A 12,675-nucleotide genomic window follows, 5' to 3' on the forward strand; every position below is an offset into this window, starting at 1 on the left:
CACAATGTCTCATCTCCACTGGCAAGAAGAGAGACAAATACTATTAGCACTTACCTACACTACTTCTTGTCAAAGGGTCCTCACAGCTCTATTCCACTTGAGTGTGAATGTACCACTTAAGGCACTAAAGTATTCTGCTAGTGGGAAAAGCCAAGAAATAACTTTATATGCTGGTAATGGGTGATTTGACACCAAACATATTTAAGATGAGGTTAAGAGTTATATACATATATGTGCATTATTGGTAGAGTAAACTTTCTACATCAACAAAAGCATAGTTTTCCACTGCAAATTAATAGATTATAAAATCAGTGGGCTTTTCATGACAGCAATTTAAAAAAAAAATGGGGGTAGAAATAACTTCAACCTTTCAAGAATATTTTGCCTTTAAAACAACTTTCTGTAAAATCACCTAAAATAAAATATAAGTTAACTCTGATTCTATGAGTTCAGTGGAGTCAAATTTAACTTGAAAACATCTTTCATTTCTATAGCTACTTTATTATATTTATACAAGACTACAAAAAATTAATTGGGTGATTTAAGTGAGTCAACTGTCACATATATTATGAGCTCTGCATGTGTGTGTTATGAAGCAATGTTGACTATGAGTTCAGCCTTTTACCAATTTATTTAGCCAAGGTTGCTAGAAGTTACTTAATGAGCATGAACACACAAACTGTCAATAAACCTACAGGAAGAAAAGGGGCCCATGACCTAAAAGGACCCCTCTGTTAGGCCAGGGAGATGATGAAGTATGTTAAGTCACCAGTCCCTCTGTGTGATGCTTGTTTGTGCTGCCAAGGCACGTGTGGCAAATTTGCAGAGTTAGGGGAGAAAAAGGGGAGTAAATGGGAGGAGAAGGTCAGTTTCTAAAAACTCATCTCACAGCATGTATTAAATAGAAAGCCTGAAAGAAGTACTTTTTCCTCTTAAAATGTAAGAAGGCATGAATATTTGCAGCATCTGCTCTTTGGCCTCTCAGTACCTAAGCTACTCCTTGATTATACTTGGCAATCTATTTGATGCTTTCAGCTTATAGAACATTAGATTCAGGGAAAAATACAAGCTACCTATTAAATGAATATATGAAACGGTTATGAGTAGTGGTTCAAGAATCAGGCAGAGCTGACTTGCACCCTGGCTCTACCATTGACAAACTCTGTGGCACTGGACAAGCTATTTAAACTCCTAAAGCCTGAGTCTCTTTATCTGTCATATGAGGAAAATAAATAATGCCAACAAAGTAAAATAAAACAAAAATTCATATACTATAATTGCCTCAGAAGTATTACCTTTTTACAATTACCAGGGTCCTCAGTTTTAAGCAATAGAGACTGACTTTGGTTTAATTAAACAGAAAGGGAATGAATTGACAAGATATCAGTAACTCAGAGAATCCAACAGAAGAGTGGAGAATGAATCTCTGACAGAAAACCAAGGGACACAGTTATAAGAACAGAGGACACAAACTGATATTGTTGCTATTGGGTTCTTGTTATCATACCACTGGGCTCCCAACTCCTCCATATTGTCTGGGAAAAGTCTTGAACTGACCCCATTTTCACATAATTCAAAACCAAAGACAAAGGAATTATTATTAGGTAAGCTTAACATGTATAACCTTATTCTACAAAGAATAAGTAAGGGCCTCTTCTGTTTCTATAGTGGGAGATGGGCCCTGTTTACGCATCTTAAAAATTCCTCTGTATAGGAATAGAATGGCATGTGGGACACACCACTAGGTTGTAAACCAAGACTCAATACACTTCAGAGGATCACTATCAAACAGAATGCTTTCTCTGACCACAATTCCAATGCCAATAAATTAGAATTTGTTAATAAAGGACAGGTTTTTAAAACTCTATATATCTATAAAACTCTATATACCTATATATCTTGTTTAAAGTGCACTTGAAAATGATTCAGCCAAAAAAAAAAAGAAATAATGATGAAAAATATTAAATACTTAGAAATGAGTGAGAATAAAAATATCAAAACATAAGACAGAGCAAATATTTTGAGAGAAATTTATAGTCTTAATGCTTACTTTAGAAATAAAATAAAATCTAAATCAGTGACAAAACTTCCATTTAAGAAGTTAAGGACAGAACCATGTTCCCTCACTTCTCTCCCTCTTCATCACTCTCCCTATTCTCTGGGACACATTATTGAAATTAAGCCAATTAGTATCATTGCAATGGCCTCTAAGTGTTTAAATGAAAGGAAAAGTCACATGTGTCAAATTTTAATAAAATGTTAGAAATGAGCGAAATGATTAAGCTTAGTGAGGAAGGCATGTTGAAAGCCAAGACAGGCCAAAGGCTAGTTCTCTTGCACCAAGCTGTTAGCCCAGTTGTGAATGCAAAAAAAAAAAAAAAAAATTCCTGAAGGAAATTAAAAGTGCTACATCAGTGGACATGCAAATGATAAGAAAGCAAAACAGCCTTATTGCTGATACAGGGAAAGTTTGAGAGGTCTGGACATATCAACTTCTATGTGGAAGTTAAGCCACAACTTTTTCTTAAGTCAAAACTGAAGAGTAAGGCCTTAAATCCCTTGAATTCTGTGAAGTCTAAGAAAAGTAAAGGAGCTGCAGAAGAAAACTTTGAAGCCAAAAGAGGTTGGCTTATGAGATTTAAGAAAAGAAGCCGTCTCTATAACATAAGAGTTCAAGGTGAAAGCAGTGAGTGCTGATGGAGAACCTGCAGCAAGTTATCCAGAAGATGTAGGTAAGATAAGGAAGGTGGCCCCACTAAGCAACAGTTTTTCAATATTGACAAAACAGCCTTCTGTTGGAAGAAGATGCCATCTAGGACTTTCATAGCTGGAGAGAAGAAGTCAATGCCTTGCTTCAAAGCTTCAAAGGACAGGCTCACTCTCCTGTTAGGGGCTAATACCTGCCCCCATGGGTTAAAGCCTCTGCCTTTGACTCAGGTCATGATCCCAGAGTCCTGGGATCAAGCCCCACATCAGGCTCTCTGCTCAGTGGGGAGCCTGCTCCCCCTCTCTCTGTTCCTGCCTCTCTGCCCACTTGTGATCTCTATCAAATAAATCAATAAAATCTTAAAGAAAAAAGGGGATTATGCTAAATCTACTCTGTGTTCTACAAATGAAACAACAAATCCTGGGTGACAGAACATCTGTTTCTAGCATGGTTTATTAAGCCTACCGGTGAAACTACTGCAGCTTAGAAACAAACAAACAAACTTTCAAAATCTCACTTCTCATTGATAATACTCCTGGTTTCCAAAGAATTCTGATGTAAATGTACAATGAGATTAATGTTGTTTTCATGTTTGCTAACAACATCCATTCTGCAGCTCAGGCACTAGGGAGTAATTCAGACTTTCAAGTATTATTAGCTAACAAATAAATTTTGTAAGGTTGTAGTTGCCACATATAGTGATTCCTCTGATGGTTCTGGGTGAAGTACATTGAAAATTTTCTGAAAGGATTCACCATTCTAGATGCCACTAAGAACATTTGTGATTCATGGGGAGAGATCAAAATATCAACATGAACAGGAATTTGGAAGAAGTTGATTGAAACCCTTATTTTGAGGGGTCCAAGACTTCAGTAGAGGAAGTACCTGCAGATGTGTTGGAAACAGCAAGAGAACTAGAATTAGAAGTGGAGTCTGAAAAATGGGACTGAATTATGCAATCTCATGATAAAACTTTCATAGATGAGGAGTTTTTTTCTTATGGATGAACAAAGGAAGTAATTTCCTGAGATGGAATCTACTCCTGGTGTATGGACTATGAAAATTGTTGAAATAGCAATAAAGGATTTAGAATATCACACAAACTTAGTTGTAAAGCAGTGGTAGGGTTTGAGAAGATTGGCTCTAATTTTGAAATAAGTTCTACCATGGGTAGAGTGGGTAAAGTGCCATCAAACAGCATGGTATGGTAAGAGAATTCATTCATGAAAGGCAGAGCCAATCTATATGGCACACTTCATAGTTGTCTTATTTTAAGAAACTACCCCTGCACCCCAGTCTTCAGCAACTATCACCCTGATCAGTCAGCAACCATCAACATCAAGGAAAGACCTTCCACCAGCAAAAAGATCATGACTTGCTGAAAGCTCAGATGATGGTTGATATGTGTTTTTAGCAGTATTTATAAATTAAGGTATGCACATTGTTTTTTTAGACATAATGTTATTGCACTATATGTGTTATATTGCACTATATAATGTTAATTGACTAATATATTACAGACATAACTTTCGTGAGTACTAAGAAATCGATAAATACATTTGACTCACTTTATTGTGAAATTCCCTTTATTGTGGTGATCTGGAACCAAACATGCAGTATCTCTAAGCTATGCCTGAACTTATGAAACATGGAAACTAATTCTAGGTAGGTCAAAAAATTCAATGTGAAAAGCAAAGCAGTTAATTGAAAACTCAGGAGAGTATTTTTCTGACATTTTGTTAAGAAAAGTTTTATACATAAAATACAGAATCATTAATCCTAAAAGAAAAAAATATATGATAAAAATGAACTACATTCAAATAAAGGATATGTGCTCATCAAAAGAAATAACAGAGCAGAAAAGAAAAAACAGCTTGAGCTGAGAGAAAATATATGTAACACAGACTCTTTCCTTGACAAAGAACTAGGAGTCCAAATCCTTCAAGAAATTTCTACAAACTAATAATAAAAACACACAACTAGCAAGTCAGGAGAAAAACTGATATGATCATACACTTCACAGATTGGGAATGGCTAAATATATGAAAAGATGTTTAACTTCATTAGCATTCAAAGAAATAGCAAAAAGTTTAATATGTAATAGATTGGCAAAAATTAGGAAGTCTGAACATATCAAGTGCTGGCAAGGCTATTCCCACATACTGCTTTTGGGAGTGTAGACTGGGAAAACCTCTTTGGTGCCCTTTTTAGCTTTATCTTCCAAAGTTGAACACTGTATACTCTATAACCCAGAGATTTTACTTCTGGATATATACCCCAGAGAAACTCTTGTTCATAAGTACCAGATAACTGTAAAATATGCAACATATTTATAGCAGCCCTCTTTATAGTATCAGAACACTGAAAGTCACCCAGTGTCCAAAAGAAAAAGAGATATAAAACTGTGATAGTCACATAATTGATATCATAAAATGGTAAAAATGAAGGAACTGAAACTACACACAATAACATAGTTGACTCCTAGAAGCATAATATTGGATAACAAAACAAGACCTGGAAGACCACATACAATATGAGCCCTTGCTTGTAAAAATGTGGAACAGGCTAAACAAACAAACAAACAAAACCAGATAGTTTAGGCATACATGCTTATGTGATAAAATCATTTTGTAGAAGGAAGGATAAATACAAAATTCACAGGGAATTTTGGGAAAGTGCAGATGCTATAAAAGAAACCCAGCTATATTCAAGATCTGATTTAAAAGCCCCCATAATGATTTCTCTAAATTAAGCGATGTTATCCAGCAAAAATGTTTCATAATCAAACAAAATTCTTATAACAAATTTTTCCTGTGTACCCTCAGTGTCCTTTCTTCCTTCTTCAGGCTCTAGCTGCACCAGGGAGCTGAGGCTAAGATAAAGTGAACATAACTTTAAGTGCTAGAAAACATTATGCAAGAAACAGAGTTAAAAAAAAAAAAAAAAAGAAAAAAACAGAGTTGGCAAACAAACCATTCAGCATTTGAATGATTTGGGCAAGTTGTTCTAGAGCTAGTTAAGAACAGAATCAGAGCTATCAGCCAAGGGTTACTACAATGTTCCCGGTAAAGGAGGACAGTAGCCTAGAAGAGGACGGGATGGACATAGAAAAAAAACAAATTCAAGAGGTATCATCTCCATCATTGTTGTCACAGTAGTGACAGTGACAACAGTGACAATGTTCTTATCATGGTCATCATCTAATTCAAATGACAGTCTCCAAGAGTTGACAGAGCCAGGGTCAGGTGATGACACAACATTCCAGACCTGTATGCTTGTGTCACTCAGTGGTTGGGTCCTTTACTCAATCTCCACAAAACTGTTGGGATCTTAAACTTTCTTATATATATGTGGTATGCATACATAATGCAGTATTACTCAGCCATCAAAAAGAATGAAATCTTGTCATTTGCAGGACATGAATGGAACTAGAGGGTATTATGCTAAGGGAGATGTTAGAGAAAGAAAAATATCCTATAATTTCACTCATATGTGGAGTTTAAGAAACAAAACAGATGAACATAGGGGAAAGGAAGGAAAAATAAAATAAAAAAAACAGAGGAAGACAAATCATAAGAGACTCAATTCTAGGAAATAAACAGGGTTGCTGAAAGGAGGTTGGTGGGGGGAATATATTTTAAGGGGAAGTGGTAGACATTAAGGTAGGCACTTAATGTGAGGAGCACTGGTGTTGCATGCAACTGGTGCATCACTAAATTCTACCTCTGAAACTAATAACACACTATTTGTTAATTAAACTGAATTTAAATAAGAAAATAATAGGGGGGGGGAAAAAAAACCCTTTCTTATCTCCATTTTCTTCAACGTTAAACTGACTTTCCTGACCCTAACCCTGACCCTGCTCTAACGTCTTTGCTTTGAAACTCTCAGGCCTGCTGTTTCACAAGCAGCCCACTCCCTTCATCCCCTACTTTGTTCAGAATATTCCCTTTAACTCCTTGCCTTAATACAATAATTCCCAATCCTTATTGCACATGTGAACTCTTTGGGAAAGTTTAGAACCCTGTTGCCTGTGTTCTAGCCCAAGAGATTATGATATAATTTATCTGGTGTGGAGCCAAGGCATGGGAATTTGATTAAAGCACCCTCTGAATTGCTAATGGGCAACCACAAGTGAGAACTAGTAACTGAAACCTGGATGTCCCTTGCAAACATGAAGATGCCTACTGATCTTTCATGCCTTCACATCTCATGATGGTATTCCCAACTCCTTCCTTCCCACTGCTTCTTTGAAGCCAGTACTCCCTGATCTTAAATATCTTTGCTCCAAGAGCCTCAATCCATAGGAGATTTCTTTGACGTAATATTGAAAGCATGATCCATAAAAGAGAAATATGATAATCTGGATTTCATCAAAATTTAAAATTTCTGCTCTTCAAAAGATACATTAAATGCCTGAAAACACAAGCACAGAGTAGGAGATACCTGCAAATCAAATATCTGATTAGGAACTTATATCATAATATAGAGAGATCTTTCAAAATTAAATAACAATAAAACAACCCAAGTTTTAAAACAGGCAAAAGATTTTAACAAATATTTCACCAAAGATGTATATTTGTCAAACAAAAACAAAAATATACTCAACATCATTAGTCATTAGGAAAACTTGAATCAAAACCCCCATGAAATATTACTACACACACACACACACACACACACACCTATTAAAATGGCTAGAATTAAAAAGAAAATTGTACCAAGTGTTGGTGAGATGATGCACTAACTTTTGGGAAGAGAAACTGGAAAATCACTTTGCAAAACAGTCTGGCAGTTTCTTAAGAAGTTAAAACATGCACTTACTTGTAACCTAGCCATTTCACTCCTAAATACATGCCCACAAGAAAAGAAGGCATATATTCATGCAAAGTCTGGTACCAGAACATTTGTAGCAGCTTTATTTATAATAAGCAAAAACTAGAAACAACCCTCTATTCATCAATTTATGAATAAATAAATTATGGAATACCCATACTATTACAAATTATTCAGCAATAAAAGATAATGATTATCCATACATGGAACAGCACAGATGAATTTATAAAAAAAACAATGCTGTGTGAAAGACACCAGAAAGAAAAAAGGATACTGAATGATTGTGTGTGTGTGTGTGTGTGTGTGTGTGTGTGTGTGTGTGTGTGTGTGTGTAAATGCAAACTAATTCATAGTGATAAGCAATAGAGCAGTGGTTGCTTGGGGAGGGTGGGAAAGAGATTAGAAAGGGGTACAGGACACATTTGGGATAACGAATGTGTTATATTCACTGTTGCTTCTGGTGAAGGTTTCATGGGTGTATACATATGTCAAACATTATAAAATTGTATCCTTTCAACCTCTTCAGTTCACTGTGTTTTTATTATATTTCAGTGATGCTGTTTAAAATAGTAATTCCAAGAAAGAAAAAAAGTAGCTCCATTCCAGATATTGGTCAAAGAAAATAACTTCAAATTCCAAGCCAATATCCATTAAAACTCAGTTAGGGGTGTCTGGGTAGCTCAGTCAGTGAAGCGTCTGCCTCAGTTCAGGTCACGATCTCAGGGTCCTGGGATCGAGCCCCATATCAGGCAGGCTGCTTGGCAGTGAGTCTGCTTCTCCCTCTGCCTTTGTGGTCTCCATCACTTTCTCTCTCTCTCAAATAAATAAATAAAATCTTAAAAAAAAAAAAAAACTCAGCTAGAAATACGATGGCTGTATTTCTCATTCACTACTCGTTCATTCAGTCAAGATATATTTCTTGAGCACCCAATGTAGCACTGGGGATATTAACAGTGAACAAAACAAATTGCCTGCCTTCATCAAGCTCATATTCTAGAGGGATACATTTTATAATAAATAAAGATTTAACTATGTAAAATATTATGTTGATAAATATGATAAATAAAAATTACAGCAGAATCATCTTTCCTGACACCATCAAATGTTCCTCCAAATTCACCAATCTGCATTCTTTTTGCCTCCTGCTGAGTTGTTTGATGCAATGGCACATTTGAAGGGCTGTGACCAGCACACACTGAAGGATCCATTAGGAACAAATGCACAGGAGTCATACAAAGAAGAAAAGATACCAGGCAAGCTCACTTCTACTTGATTTTACATTATTAAAATTTCATTTAACAAATAATGTTACAGAACTTCCTCCATGCCAGACACTGTTCTACATGCTTTATAAAAATGCACTCATCTAATTCTCTTAATGATCTCATGAGATAGATACTATCATTATCCCCATCTTCGAATGGGTAAGGTGAAGTGCAAAAAAATGAGTAACCTGCCCAAATCCTAAATAAGTAGTACATACTGGAGGTAGATAACTGTCTCTAAAGTCTCTACTTTTTTTTTTTAAGATTTATTTATTTGAGAGAGAGAGTAAGTGCATGGTGTGGAGGGACAGATGGAGAGGGAATGTCTCAAGCAGACTCTGCAGTGAGTGGGAAGCACAACTGGGGGCTCAATTTCACAACCCCAAGATGACAACCTGAGCAGAAACCAAGAGTTAGAAACAGAACCGACTGCACCACCACCCAGGCACCTCTAGAGTCTCTCCTTTAAACCATTAATTAAACGTGCCCTCCTTGAAATAAGAAAGCTTAAATAGGGATGCCAGCTTTTTTGATAGTTTTAGGCAGTGACATGTAGTACAGGCATATTCCAGGAGAAGTGATAAAGAAGACTAATGAAGTCTAAGAAGAAAGAGTGTTGCATAGAGAAAGAGCAATTTGAGCAAATACTACAAGTAGGAACTGCCAAAAAAACATTTAATTTCTCAACCAATATTTAGTAAATGGGGACCAAACAAATGGGTTTGAGGCACATCTAGCTGGCAGACAGGGTCAGCTTCTCACATTTATGTCACCATCCTGGCCTTTGAAAATATCATCTTCTCAGTTCCTGACCGGGAAGATCATTAAATGTTGGGAAGAGAGAGAGAAAGAAGACCCCGCCGCTGGGCCAAATAACTCATTATATTCATTCATTCATTTTTTTCTTATACCTGTCAAACTCGTTACGAGTATCTATTATGTGCCGGGTCCAAAGAGGCACATGCTATACACTAAACTAGATAAAAAGTCTTTGTCTCCTGAGGATTATGTTTAGCTTTCTAGGAGGAGATGCAAATGCTAACCTAGGAATTTAATAATGAATTATTAAATTGTACTTGTTATAAATTATCATGAAAATAAGTTCAAACGTTGAGAAGATAAAAACACAGCCACAATTTAGAGTTGAATACTAAGAATGTTAAATATTGGGGATTGAGGGGGACATAGAAGAGAGTCACCAAACCAATCTTTGCAAGACGAGGGAGATGGGGTAAACGGAGAAGGGGCAGGTGGGAGTCAGGGAAAACATTTCAGAGATGCAACCCATTTCGATGACTGAGATCAAAAAGAAAGAAGGAGACTCTAATTTCCATTTTTCTCTCCATACAGGCTGCAGAGATGATCTAGAAAACAATTATTTTCTACCCAAAATTGTTTTGTTTTACTGACATCTAGGTTTGTCCCAGTTTTAGTATCCCATTCATTTCCATATGCATCCCCCAGAAGGGCGTGCAGCTCCCTGTACCCTAATGACACCACCCCTGCACCATCTGTTCCTAATTAGGTACTTCAGGCTCTTCCTGGGTGAATGACTTAGCATGACTCTGCAGCCTATTTTTTTTAAAGGAGCCCGATGATTTTACCACACAAACAAGTGATATGAAACACAGATAACCCATACCCTACCGGACAAAAAATATATTTCTTACCTGTGAACATATAGATTAAATGACTTATGCAAAGTGCCTGCACTGACAGCTGGATTTTACGGATTTTTGTTTTTTTATCTTTAAGACCGTGTTCTTTGATAAGTCTGAGAATGCATTTTCTGAGGGCTCTTCCTGTAGAACAATTTCTTTCAGCAGCCTCCTTTGTTCATTTTTATGAGTTACATCCAAGTTGCAAATAAATGGATCTGTCATCGTTTCTCAGAATGTGTTGTTTTCAACATGACCTGCTGATTTTCCCAAGTGCTCACTGTTATTGCGGAGTCATGGTAGCATGGCCCATCAACCCCATGTGCTTGCTTTTTGGCCACCGAATCCCTTGCCTTTCTTTTGACCTCCACCCAAGTGTACAGCCTTGCATCATTCTTTTCTCCAGATGTCTCCACTTTTTTTTTTTTTTTTTGATTCAAGTCCAAAGTATTTTAACTTGGATTTCTTGACTTATCCTAAGAATAAGAACAGCTGCTGGAAAAAAGCCCAATCTTGCACAGTCAGATCTAGGTAGCAAGACTCCCTCACGTGCATAGCAACCTTACTGTCATACTCTGAAAACAACCCTTCCACTTTTCTGTTACTCCCCACAGTGTTGTGGAGAAACTCAAATGAGATCAACTATGTGAAACTGCTTTGTAGACTGTTAAAATATGAGAGGGATAACCATCTTGTGGCTTTCTTCTTTATGAGTTAGCTTTGTTAATCTGGTCAACAGTAAATTGAAGGCATAGTTTGTTGGGTTGTGATGTGGATGGATCTACTTCATCTTCTTCAAGGTTTCCCTTAAGGGGTCACCTCCTCCAAGAGCCTAATGTTGAACCTTTGTTTTCCACTTAGCTCCACAGTAGAGTCAGCAGGGAAGTGTTTGTGCCCAGGCCACATATCTCAGAGTGATAACATTATACATTCTGGAAGCAGAAGCCAGACATCAGTACTTTTTAAAGCACTGTAAGTGATTCCAGTGTGTAGTCAAGCATGAGAAGTACTGGGCTGTGCTCTTACTCACTGCATACAGATCCCTGTCACAGCCCTTAGCATATCCCATCAAATCTGTCTGTCCATGTGTCCATCTCCCCTACCAAATGTAGCCTCCTTCTTTATTTTATTTGATTTCACATCTAGAGTCAAGCAAAATGACTAGCACACACTAAGTGCTCAAGAAATGTTATATTAAATAGAAGAAAATTACAAATTGTTCCACAATTTGGAAAGTCTGGATGAATTTTCCTACTGTTCTAACCATTAAAGTGGCTCAAAAAGGCTGGTTAAAAGCTCAATTTTTGTTTCTTTTGAATATTTAAACTATTGGCTGTGAATTTTAAAAGATAGTTGGAAGAACTATTAAAATTTCATCTCTGAGAGAAGAACAACATCGTTTTAATACTTAGTGTTTAAGTTTTCAAGTGAAAGTTACTGGACCGGAAATTGGGTGGTCAATGTATTAACAAATTGTAACAATTTTTAAAAAAAATGTATTAGATTTCTCTTAAAAATTTTTTCTCTCAGTATTCTAAAACACTCATCCAAGTACTCTAGTATGCTAACTGAACTTCCAATTTTGTTAAAAAATGCAGGGTCTGGGTGGGTGTTAGTACCAAAATTTCAGATTCAAGAGGGCTCATGTGGAACCAAGACATTTGTGTAGGTAGTTTTGTGGGGTCTTTTTCCTATGCCCAAGGAATGTTTCATTCTCTATACAAATGTATACTATCTCAGGCTCTCATTAACATCTTAAAGAAGCAATGTCAGAGTACTATTTTGGAAAACGAGATATCATCATCAAAGTGCTAGACTAATGTCAAAATCCCTCTATTTTAAACTATTTCCAGCTTAATATTCTAAGTAAAAATAGGAGCTTTATTTTATATGAAATAAACGGAAGACATCATCACTTAGAGGCTCCAATGATAGTATTGGCCAAACAACATTAAATTAATACAGTCAAAACTTGTTAGATCACTCTCTCTTTCAAAAGCATTTCCCTTCAAGCCTGTGTTCTTGTTATACAATCTGGTTTTTTCCCAGTTGAAAGTGGCTGCCAGTGTTGTCAATCCTACAAGAGCAATTATCCGATAGACTAATATTCTTAGTTGTGATAACAGAATCTACTCCAGTTACTTTAAGGAGAAAAGGGTTTTATTATGTGATTTGGGTGGCTCACAGAATCATGAGAGGCCAAGGAAAC

At 36.5% G+C, this 12,675-nt stretch overlaps 1 pseudogene across 1 annotated transcript in view; it reads left to right on the plus strand.

The window, feature by feature from the left end:
- Positions 1–12,675, plus strand: part of LOC309849967 (protein STPG3 pseudogene) — a 37,231-nt pseudogene that overhangs the window by 12,078 nt on the left and 12,478 nt on the right. The window contains exon 2 of the transcript in view: positions 2,464–2,686. The product of the transcript in view is annotated as a protein STPG3 pseudogene (transcript). The remainder of the gene's footprint in view (positions 1–2,463; positions 2,687–12,675) is intronic.

This window comes from Mustela nivalis, assembly GCF_964662115.1.
Source record: "Mustela nivalis genome assembly, chromosome: 16".
Lineage (NCBI taxonomy): Eukaryota > Metazoa > Chordata > Mammalia > Carnivora > Mustelidae > Mustela > Mustela nivalis.